This window comes from Haemaphysalis longicornis, unplaced genomic scaffold (assembly GCF_048455015.1).
Source record: "Haemaphysalis longicornis isolate Haplotype H1 unplaced genomic scaffold, Haemaphysalis longicornis Haplotype H1 scaffold_8, whole genome shotgun sequence".
Taxonomy (NCBI): domain Eukaryota; kingdom Metazoa; phylum Arthropoda; class Arachnida; order Ixodida; family Ixodidae; genus Haemaphysalis; species Haemaphysalis longicornis.
Genome location: NW_027526445.1, coordinates 125,664,560 through 125,675,550, shown reverse-complemented (window position 1 = coordinate 125,675,550; position 10,991 = coordinate 125,664,560). Strand labels below are relative to the sequence as shown.

The window sequence follows — 10,991 nt, the reverse complement described above, 5'->3', positions numbered from 1 at the left end:
GGGGCAGACAACCGTCCTTCAACATCGCATTGACACGGGAGAAGCCCCCCCTTGGAGCTGCAATCCACGGCCGCTCAGCACCCAGAAGAAGGCGAAACTGGACGTCGCCCTCGAGGAGATGCTGAACACGGGGGTTGTGCGGCCGTCGCAGAGCGCCCATGCATCTCCAGTCGTGTTGGCGCCAAAAAAAGACGGCAGTGTACGTCTCTGCGTGGACCACCGCCGTCTCAACGACAAAACTGTGAGAGACGCTTATCCTTTTCCTGCCGTAGAATCCATCATTTCCTCGCTTGGTGGTGCACGCGTGTTTACCACTCCAGATTGCTCACGTGGCTTTTTGCAAATTGAAATGACCCTGATGATATTCCTAAAACCGCCTTCACATGCTACAGGGGTCTTTTCGAGTTTGTGCGCATGCCGCTTGGGCTGAAGAACTCCCCGAGCTCGTTTCAAAGATTAATGGACATCGTTCTTGACGATGCTCGTTGTAAGTACGCGATGGCCTATATGAACGACGTCGTCGTCTTTTTGCGTACCTTTGAGGAGCATCTAGTGCATCTCAGAGATATGCTTCACCGCATGAAACGCGCCGGTCTCACCATCAATCCTAAAAAGGTCCAGCTCGCGACAAGCATAGTTGACTTGCTCGGCTTTGTCGTGGACAAGGGAGAGCTTCGTCCTAACGATGCCAAACTGAAGGCAATTACGGAGTATCCGTGCCGGCGTGACGTTAAAAGCTTGCAGCGCTTATTGGGCATGATAGCCTTTTAGCGTACCTTCATCCCTCATTGTGCGGAGCTCTCACGTCCGCTAAACCAGTTACTACGGAAAGGCGCAAAATGGCAACGGGAGAAGGCTGAACAGCAAGCTTTTGAAGCACTGTCTCGCGCAATCGCGGAAACAGCGGCGTTAAGGATACCCGACCTTAACAAACAAATTGTCTTGCGGACCGACGCTAGCGAATATGGACTCGGCACAGTGCTGATGGAGGAGGTTGAGGGTGGTCTCCGTCCCGTCGCATTTGCTAGCTATACGCTCACTCCGGCTGAGCGCAATTACACGGTCACAGAACGTGAGCGTCTAGCAATCGTGTTTGCACTGAAGAAATTTGACATGTATCTTGACGGAGCCTCTTTCACGATTCAGACAGACCACATGGCATTAACGTGGCTGCAGCGTTTGCAGAACCCTGCTGGTCGTCTGTCGCGCTGGGTGCTTGCGCTTCAGCGCTACGATTTTACCATCCAGCACAGGAAGGGTTCGCAGAACCAAGTCGCTAACGCGCTATCACGCGCGCCCCTGCCGTCATCTTCGGACTCGAAAATGCCGGTGCTGGTGGCTGCAGTGGATGCTGACGCACGCTGGGGTACGCTGGTGAGCAGGGCAGATCTCCTCGCTGCGGAACGTGCCGACGGACTCTGTCGTAAGATCATTGAGCACGTCGTGGCACAGGGCGCTGCTCCCACCAGCAACAGTGGTGAGTGTGATACATATGTGTTGGCGGAAGACGGTCTCCTGCTGCGGTATATTCCGCAGGATGACGACGAAGCTAATTCACCATTCCGCGCTGTTGTACCTCGTAAGCTTCGGGGGGCTTTCATCCGTTACTTTCATGATTCAGCACTGGCTGGTCACAGCTCTGGCAGCAAAACTTATGAGAAGTTATGTCGGACTGTCATGTGGCCGGGAATGAGGCAGGATGTGCTGAGGTATTCCAGGAGCTGTCACGTGTGTCAGACAGCGAAACCCCGAGTCGGTTGCCCGCCCGGATTGATGCAGTCTGTTGAGAGTAAGAGCCCTTGGCAAATCGTTGTTTGCGATATCATGTGCCATTACCCCCGCAGCCCACGTGGTAATTGTTATTTGTTTGTGGTGACGGACCATTTCACGAAGTGGATAGAGCTGTTCCCGCTACGTACCGTCAATACACTGAATGTATGGAGGTGCCTAATGGAAGTGTTTTCGCGCTTTGGGTTCCCCGCACAACTCATAACGGATAATGCTACATATTTTACGAGCAAATTGTTTGAGGACAACTGCCGAGCTGTAGGTGTGAAATACAAACGTAGGACCACCTATCACCCCCAAGCAAACATAACTGAGCGTGTGAATCGCAACCTCAAGGCGATGCTAATTGCTCATACGGATTGGGATGCTAAGCTGCCTGATATTGCATTTGCCACTCGCACCACGGTGAATCGTTCAACCGGGTTTACACCGGCTTATTTGAATTACGGTCGGGAGATGCCATTTCCTCTCGCCAGGACACTCCCAGAAACGGACGCGGGTTCAGGTCTGTCGCCTCATGCTGTGGCTGTCCGCCAGCGCCTGCGTGACGCGATACAGGCTGCCGGGGAGCAGCTTGACGTTGCTCGTCTCCAGCAGGCGGAGCAGTACAACCGGGGTCGTCGAGGTGTTCAGCTTGCGGTAGGCGACATGGTTCTCCGGCGCACTCATCCGCTGAGCGACGCTTCACGCAAGTTTGCCGCGTCGCTAGCTCCGAAATTGGAGGGCCCTTTTCCCGTTAGGGAGAAGCTGTTTTTCATAACGCATTATTTACGGCACAGCAGCACAGGTGAACATGCAGGCCCGGTTAATACAGCAGTCCTTAAACATTACCACGTAGACTGATCTGCTTTTGGCCGCAACGCCTCTTGTTTGTCGATGGCGTCTGCGCACCCGTCATGTTAACTTTCTATGGGATGGTCCTAGAGTATCCTTTTTAGGCATTTTTTTTTGTTTCGAATTACCTTTTCTTGGCCATGAATTTGATGCTTGATCAGTCCCACGTGATGCGCTTCTTTACTTTAAATGCAGAGCATTTCTTAGCCTCGCCTGTTCCTGCGTCGGACAGTGTCAACAGTTTCGCATCCGCAGCAGGTGCGCCTCTCCTTCCCTCCTCTCTCTCAACAACAGCTGGCGCGCGCATGCGTCGTAGTCAGCCCGTTCGCTCCGTCGCGGTCTCGGCCTAACAGGTGCGTGATAGCAGCGTGGTGGGTCGTGGAAGGGCGCGCGCTGCGTGCGCATGCGCGCTCTCCACCCCGTTCTGCTCTCCCTCTACTGCGCGCGCTGCAATTATAGCGGCTAGCAGTCGCTCGTTATTCAGTCACTGCGTTGCTCCTTCCTTCCTTGGTTGACGCTCGTGCCCACGTTTACTCGTGTCTGCTACTCCAGCATCACGGAAGAAGCGATGGAAGCAACACTGCCTTCAATCGCTACTGAGGCCCCAATGCTCTGCATTTACTCGTGTTCCCCTCGCGGGAAGGCGCGGGAATTTTTTTTTCATTTTTCTTTCCAAGTTAGAATTGTGTTCGTTCAAGGGCGTTAATTTTTGCTTCTTTCACGTCCAGAATCCACTGTGGCATTCGCTAAGGCTACGCCCGCATTCACCGCCGCACCGTTTGGAGGACTTTCGCCACTGCCACATCAGCATGCGACCTGGCATGCCCCGGTGGCATCCTGAGTTGCTGTCTCCCTGGCCTTGGGGCCACCTCGGTTCACGGCACCTGCTCCGGGCCGTTCCTGCTCTCTCCTCTGCACTGTGCTGTGGGCCTTGAACCGGACTTCTCGGTGGGGCTCTCGGTTCCACTCCGACGCTGTGTACCTCTGGCCGGGAGGCCCTATCTCCTCCCTCTGGGGCTGTTGAACAGACGGTCATCGGTTGGTGGGATTCCTCCAGTGGCGCCAGCGATCCAGCGGCGTCCATGGCTGTTCCTGGGCTGATCTGATCCTGTGGCTGCTGTCCCGGAGGATGTACCGAGTTTCAAGCTTGGTGTTGACAGCTGTTTCGTGGACTGTGATGTCATCTTTAGCCTCTGATGCCGATGCCTTCGAATTACTCTTTGTCTATCCTTGGTTGGTTCGAGGACTGTGCGTTGGCCTTTTCTTCGGAGAGGGGGAGAGAAGTGTGGCAATCCGGCAATAGTGGCGGGGGACAATCTCACGGGATGGACATGTGCCGGCTGAGGAAGAAGATGTGGGGCGAGACGAGCGATGTCAGAACATGGCGGACTCGGCTGGGCGAGGTGCGCGCATCCGGATCGGCTGAGCAGTGGACCTTGGCGGAGCGAGACTCCCAGTAAAGGTGTGATTGAGGGGGCTCATGTCTTTCTGGAGAACCGCGGCCGGGTGCAAGAAACCCGGTACCACACACTGTATCAAAGAAACATGACAAACACGTCATTCGGCACTATTAAATATTTCGGAAAACAGCCGAATAAATAAAAAAAAAAATATATATATATATATATATATATATATATATGTGTGTGTGTGTGGTGTGTGTGTGTGTGTAGCGAAACAGAATGAGAAATGAGGGGCTCGTTGGAAATAAGACAGAAATAAGAGTTGGCAGTTAAGAAAACCCCGGAAAGCAAAGGGGAGGTTGTGGTAGGTCATAGAAACAGATAAAGAATTGGTAAACAAAAAAACAAAGCGGAGAAAACATGCCCGCCAGGTGGGATCCCAACCACCTGGCGGGCATGTTTTCTCCGCTTTGTTTTTTTGTTTACCAATTCTTTATCCGAGGTTTTCTTAACTGCCAACTCTTATTTCTATATATATATATATATATATATATAAATCTAGAGAAAGATAAACTCAGAAAGCGCGCAGAAATAGTCTAAGTAAAGAGTCGGATACACAGCAAGAACAATAACAAACAATGTTTACTTACGTAGCGGCAACGGGACTTGCCTTCATCAGAGTAAAGTTACATGATTTTACTGTCGCAAACATTTTGAACACATTTCTTATATAGGTTTGCATAAAACTGTGAGAAAGAGCGGAAAATGTTTCGGAAATGGGGAGTGTGCATACAGTCAGGCTACGCCTATGTTACAACATCAACAAACAAACAAGAAAAATAAAAAGGGGGGGGGGGAGCGAGAGAGAGAAAAAGGGGTCGTGTTAACAATGCAGCGTTCAAGGTTGCACCATGACGGGTCAACGTATGCCGCGCGGGCTGCAAGTTCAGACAATGGGGGAAACTGAACAACCGCGGTTTCAAAAGAAAGGGAAGAGTATACAGTAAGGTATTCAGTCACTGCGGAGACTGGTTCGGGGGAAGCGAAGATGGGTGTGCCCCCCGCGGGTCAAGAGAATAGATAAGGGGCACAAAAGAGCATTTCACAGAAGCTAGCAATTGAACAGGAAATAGGTAGGGTCACAAAAGGTTAAACATGAATACATCACAAAGAGTTAAACATTCTTATGTGGTGGTGGGAACGAGGCGTCCCTCCCCAGGATAAATGGCATTGTTGAGCCGCATTAGGCTAATAAAGCTGCTGTATTAGGAGAGTTTCTGCGAATTCTGATGGCAAACTCGAGGGTAGGAATAATGAACATCGTTATTAAAATTATGAAGCCACTAATTTTAATCGAGGGATAAGCACGTTAGTTTTCCGTAACTTTCATTAATTCCAAGCGTGGCTGACCCAAACTTATAAATGAGATAAGATTCCCGAACCTCGCGGTCGTGGTGCGTTTTGAAGGCGGATTCTAAAATCGTTGCTTTAAGATGTTCAAATGCATGCCCGGGACTGTTCACATGTCTTGACAGGGGCAAATAAGGGCAGCTTTTTGCATGAGAGCGGTGATTATTGAACCGTATTCGGAAGGGCGTTTCAGTTTGGCCGATATATTGTTGCCTACAAACAGTGCACTCTAGAAGATATACGACATTAGCGGAGTCACAGTTAAATTTACCTTTTATATTTACGTAGGAGTTTGAAGCCGTGCTGGTGGCGCGCTGTGTAGTGGTCATGTGTGGGCATACTTTACATCGGGGTTTATTGCAGGGCATGCAGCCAGTAGTTGCCGGTCGGTTGATACGAGAGTTAGTAAGAAAGTCACCTAAATTCTTATTACGCCAGTAGACAACGCGTGGTGGTTCGGGGAATATGCTTTTTAAGCGGTCACTTTGCATTAGGATATTGTGATGTTTTTTTAGCACGGTTGACACTCTTCCTTATCATTATTCCTACCCTCGAGTTTGCCATCAGAATTCGCAGAAACTATCCTAATAAAGCAGCTTTATCAGCCTAATGCGGCTCAACAATGCCATTTGTCCTGGGGAGGGAGGCCTCGTTCCCACCACCACTTAAGAATGTTTAACTCTTTGTGGTGTATTCATGTTTAACCTTTTGTGACCCTACCTATTTCCTGTTCAATTGCTAGCTTCTGTGAAATGCTCTTTTGTGCCCCCTATCTATTCTCTTGACCCGCGGGGGGCACACCCATCTTCGCTTCCCCCGAACCAGTCTCCGCAGTCACTGAATACCTTACTGTATACTCTTCCCTTTCTTTTGAAACCGCGGTTGTTCAGTTTCCCCCATTGTCTGAACTTGCAGCCCGCGCGGCATACGTTGACCCGTCCTGGTGCAACCTTGAACGCTGCATTGTTAACACGACCCCTTTTTCTCTCTCTCGCTCCCCCCCCCTTTTCATTTTTCTTGTTTGTTTGTTTATGTTGCAACATAGGCGTAGCCTGACTGTATGCACCCTCCCCATTTCCGAAACATTTTCCGCTCTTTCTCACAGTTTTATGCAAACCTATATAAGAAATGTGTTCAAAATGTTTGCGACAGTAAAATCATGTAACTTTACTCTGATGAAGGCAAGTCCCGTTGCCGCTACGTAAGTAAACATTGTTTGTTATTGTTCTTGCTGTGTATCCGACTCTTTACTTACACTATATATATATATATATATATATATATATATATATATATATATATATATATATATATATATATATATATATATATATATATATATATATATATATATATATATCAAGGTTGCAGTCGTCATTGCCAGTGCTATTCGGCTGTTTCCGAAATATTTAATACTGCCGAATAACGTGTGTTTGTCATGTTTCTTATGTATATATATATATATATATATATATATATATATATATATATATATATATATAGATAGGAGATAGGCATCCCACCAGTAACAAATCACCAGGTGAGGATCGGATAACAGCAGACCTCTTGAAGGATGGCGGAGAAATTGTACTTGAAAAGCTGGCAAACCAGTATACGCAATGCCTAATGGCCGCAACTGTTCCGGAATCTTGGAAGAACGCGAACATCATGCTAATCCATAACAAAGGTGACATGAAGTACTCAACAAAGGTGACATGAAGGACATAACCAAGGTGACATGAAGGCACAGGACCGGGGTCATTGGAGAGTAATGCGAGGCCTTTGCCCTGCAGTGGGCGTAGATAGGCTGGTCATGATTATATATATATATATATATATTGTGAGCATAGGGACGTTATTGCCGGACATTATGCCCAAACGCAGCATAACCATCATCGCTTGCATTGTGGACACTAAGGGGTGTGTTTCCCGTTTAGTCATGTCTTTGCACCCATCGCCATTGTCATCTGTAAATGGTCGTCATCATCCCCTCGCGTCGACTGCGGACGAACGTCTGGGCTCGGCGACCGAATAAAGGCCTTCTTGCGAAACGCCGTCTCTCAAGTGGTGGAGGGTGCATTCGATTCTGCCATCTACCTCTCCCGGTGACACCACTGGAGCTTCGATCAGGTCGGCGCTTACTGCTCCCCATGCAGCGCGAGAGCAGCCATTGGGGCAGCAACGCTGCGGTTCCGGTCCAGCCAACCATTACAATCACCAGCCGCCAACGCGAGCCTCCCTTTTTCGCTGGCCTCCGGGGTGAAGACGCGGAGGAATGGCTCGACCAGTACGAGCGAGTGAGCGCGTTCAACGGATGGGACGACGCGTTCAAACTGCGGAACGTTTCCTTCTCCCTGAAACAAGTTGCGGAGACGTGGTTCTTAAACCAAGGAGGTTCAATCGATGATTGGGCGCGCTTCAAGGAAGACTTCCGCAAGATCTTCGGGACGTCCTCTGCTAGCTCGGCTGCAGCCAAAAAGAAACTGGATGCCCGAGTGCAACTCCCAGAGGAGACCTTCGCATCATATATTGAAGATGTCATCGCGCTCTGCCGCCGGGCCGACAAGGATATGCCTGAAACGGAGAAGGTGCGGCACATCATAAAGGGAATTGCTTCGTTTGCCTTTAATGCAATGGCTATACAAAATCCCAATAGCACTGCAGATGTGCGAACGATATGTCAGCGGCTCGACCATCTGCAGTCTATCCGCATTCAACAGGACACCTTCCCTACCTGCCCTTCTGGCTATGCCGAGCTCCGTATGTTGATTCGTGACATCATTCGTGAAGAGCTGCAACAGCGCGACACGCCCTACCTTCAGAACAACTACGGCCGCGCACCTGGTCTCCGTGACATGATCAGAGAGGAGCTTGTGTCTATGACATCACGACGTTTCGCAAGAAGGCCTTTATTCGGTCGCCGAGCCCAGACGTTTGTCCTCAGTCGAAGCGAGGGGATGATGATGATCATTTACAGATGAGAATGGCGATGGGTGCAAAGACAAGACTAAACGGGAAACACACCCCTTAGTGTCCACAATGCAAGCGATGATGGTTATGCTGCGTTTGGGCATAATGTCCGGCAATAACGTCCCTATGCTCACATTATATATATATATATATCGCGCGTGTGTGTAGGCACTGCCACGACCCCTGCATTGGGCTTGTTTCTTGTGTTCTGTTTTGCCATTCAGCCGCGCTCGGTTGTTACCTGTGTGGAAACGCGAGTTTAGTCTTTTCCTTTTATTCCGCAACGGTTATCTCATTTGAAAGGAAGGGTGTCTGGATCTGTGGTTACTAGACTAGAAAAAAATCACATCTCCAGGCCGTGAACGATGCCGAGGGTGCGAAGCACTGGGACGCAAGTTTTAAGTGCGAATGCACTTTATAAGCGACCCTGAATTCCGGCGACCGCCGTCAGTCCACATAGCAACAGCTGCGGGTGCGCGCGCTCCTCGTCTTCCTTGGCAACGGGGGGAGATGGGCGCGCGATGCCTGGCCGCTGACATGGCACATGCCCACGTGGGGGATTGGCCAGGAATCTCCTCGTCTTCCTTGGCAACGGGGGGAGATGGGCGCGCGCAGCCTGGCCGCTGACATGGCACATACCCACGTGGGGGATTGGCCAAGAATCGGGCGTGAGAAGGGCTAATGCACCTGCTTAAAGGAGTACTGACACGAAATTTCAAAGCTGAGATCCGCTCTAGCAATCAAGTACAACGACAACACAAATAGGTGTCTGAATAAATGCATCTTTATTTCTTTGTAGTTGTGTGTGTGTGTGTGATCTCTCTTTCGCGAACATTACCGAACCGCGCAAATTCAACTCGTGCATTCGCACTTTCACATTCTTCCCCTCGGGGAAATGCGCGGAATTTTTATCTTGCTCGGGGCTCCGCGCCCTTGGGAGGGGAGTAAGAAGGGAGGAGGAGAAAGCAACCCCACCCGAACCGCTCACCTGGCGTCCGTTTTTGACGGCGTTGACCCAGGGCCTGGTATCGCCACGCGTCTCCGCCGTTCGTTTTTCGAAGCCGCCGTGTGGTGGCGACGCCGTCGACAGTCGCTTTCCATCACCTCCAGTAGGTGGTTTTTCGATGTTAGAGGTTTCCCGGCGAGGCTGGTCGTGGGGTGGCCCAAGATGGCGGCTTTATTTCTTGGGCGTTATTTTCTTTTTCCGGCCCGTTTGGGCGGCTATCTTTGGTTTGCGGAATTTTGCCACACAATCGCGAGAGTTGGTGACATGGGCGCCACCGCACACAGAACACCGGGAAACACAGTTGTGAGGTATCCGCACCCCCGCCACTAGCGGAGCTTGGAGTCTGCAGAGTCCACACGTGTTCGGCTGCAGGTTTGGACAAGCATCCGCTCGATGCCCGACTACACTGGATGGAGGCCGGGATAGTTTTGTAATAGTTCTGCACAGAGACGACCATGTTGTCATAATGCACGTAACGGGGCTTCTCCTTACCCGCGAAGGTGATGCGTGCCTTGTTTGATGTTCCGAATTTTCGGATTTCCACGATGGTGCCGGCACGCCAGCACACTCGATGTTGAAGAGTTTCCGTAGTATCCGTGTTGCGGACCACAATCACTCCGCAGCACGTGTTGCCCCCGTCTTGCCTAAGGTAACCTTGGAGCGGGACCGATCCCTTCTCGGTATTTACAGCATAGTCCCCGATGAGCCGGTCGGCCGCCTCGATGTCCGGGTTATGCACAATTATGATGTTTTGGTCTCGTGATGGCAGAACGGAGATGGCGCGGGCCCGTTCCGGCCCGAGGTACGTAGAGATGGTGGTGCCGTATCCGGTTTCCGTGAACGCTTCGTGAAGAGAAACACGCTGCCTGGGCTTGATGACTATAACGTAGTCTTCGGGAGCGGGTTTGGGCATTGGGCGCGGCTTCCACTTCATGGACCGTGGCGCGCGTCGCGGGAGCGTACACTTTACCGACCGACGAGCCGATGGCCGGGGCGACGTCGGACGCCGTCATCTTGCCTTTGTCCTGGGAGCGGCGTTCAGCCGCTTGCAGTAAAGCTTGACTCCGAATTTTCGGAAACCCCATCGAATATTGGTTACCGGTGGTGGGGACTGAGGTCCACGCCATCTCTCAGAGTCGTAACCTCGTGATTGAAGTGCGGAAGTTGCCATTTTGCCCTAGGAAGGCCGATTTCGCCCGGCCGGGCGTTGGCGTCGCCGCAGCGGCTCCCACGTGGTCGGTTGAAAAACGGCTGTAAATTGGTACAAAATGGGCCCACCTGGACGACTTCAGTATCCAGTAGTTCGGCCTGATATTCCGGATCGTTCGATGCCAGTTTTTCCTCGGTAGGATGATTTGGGCCGCGGCCCCAGCCGAAAATTGGCGGAGCCGATACACCACACGTTTGCTCACGTCGCGCCCTCGCAGCGCCCCTCGATGTGCTCTTAGAGCGGGTGTCAGGCCCCAACCCCGGCATTATGTTTGTTTACTTGTGTTTTGCTTCGCTATTTGGCAGCGCTCGGCTGTTATCTGTGTTCTAGGCAAAGCGCGTGTTTCGGCTTGTTTCTTTTGGTTCCGCAC

The 10,991-nt window shown here is 51.0% G+C and overlaps 1 pseudogene; it reads right to left on the bottom strand.

Annotated features, from left to right (window-relative positions):
- Positions 1-7,892: 7,892 nt before the first annotated feature.
- Positions 7,893-10,582, bottom strand: LOC144148464 (uncharacterized; annotated as a pseudogene).
- Positions 10,583-10,991: the final 409 nt, after the last annotated feature.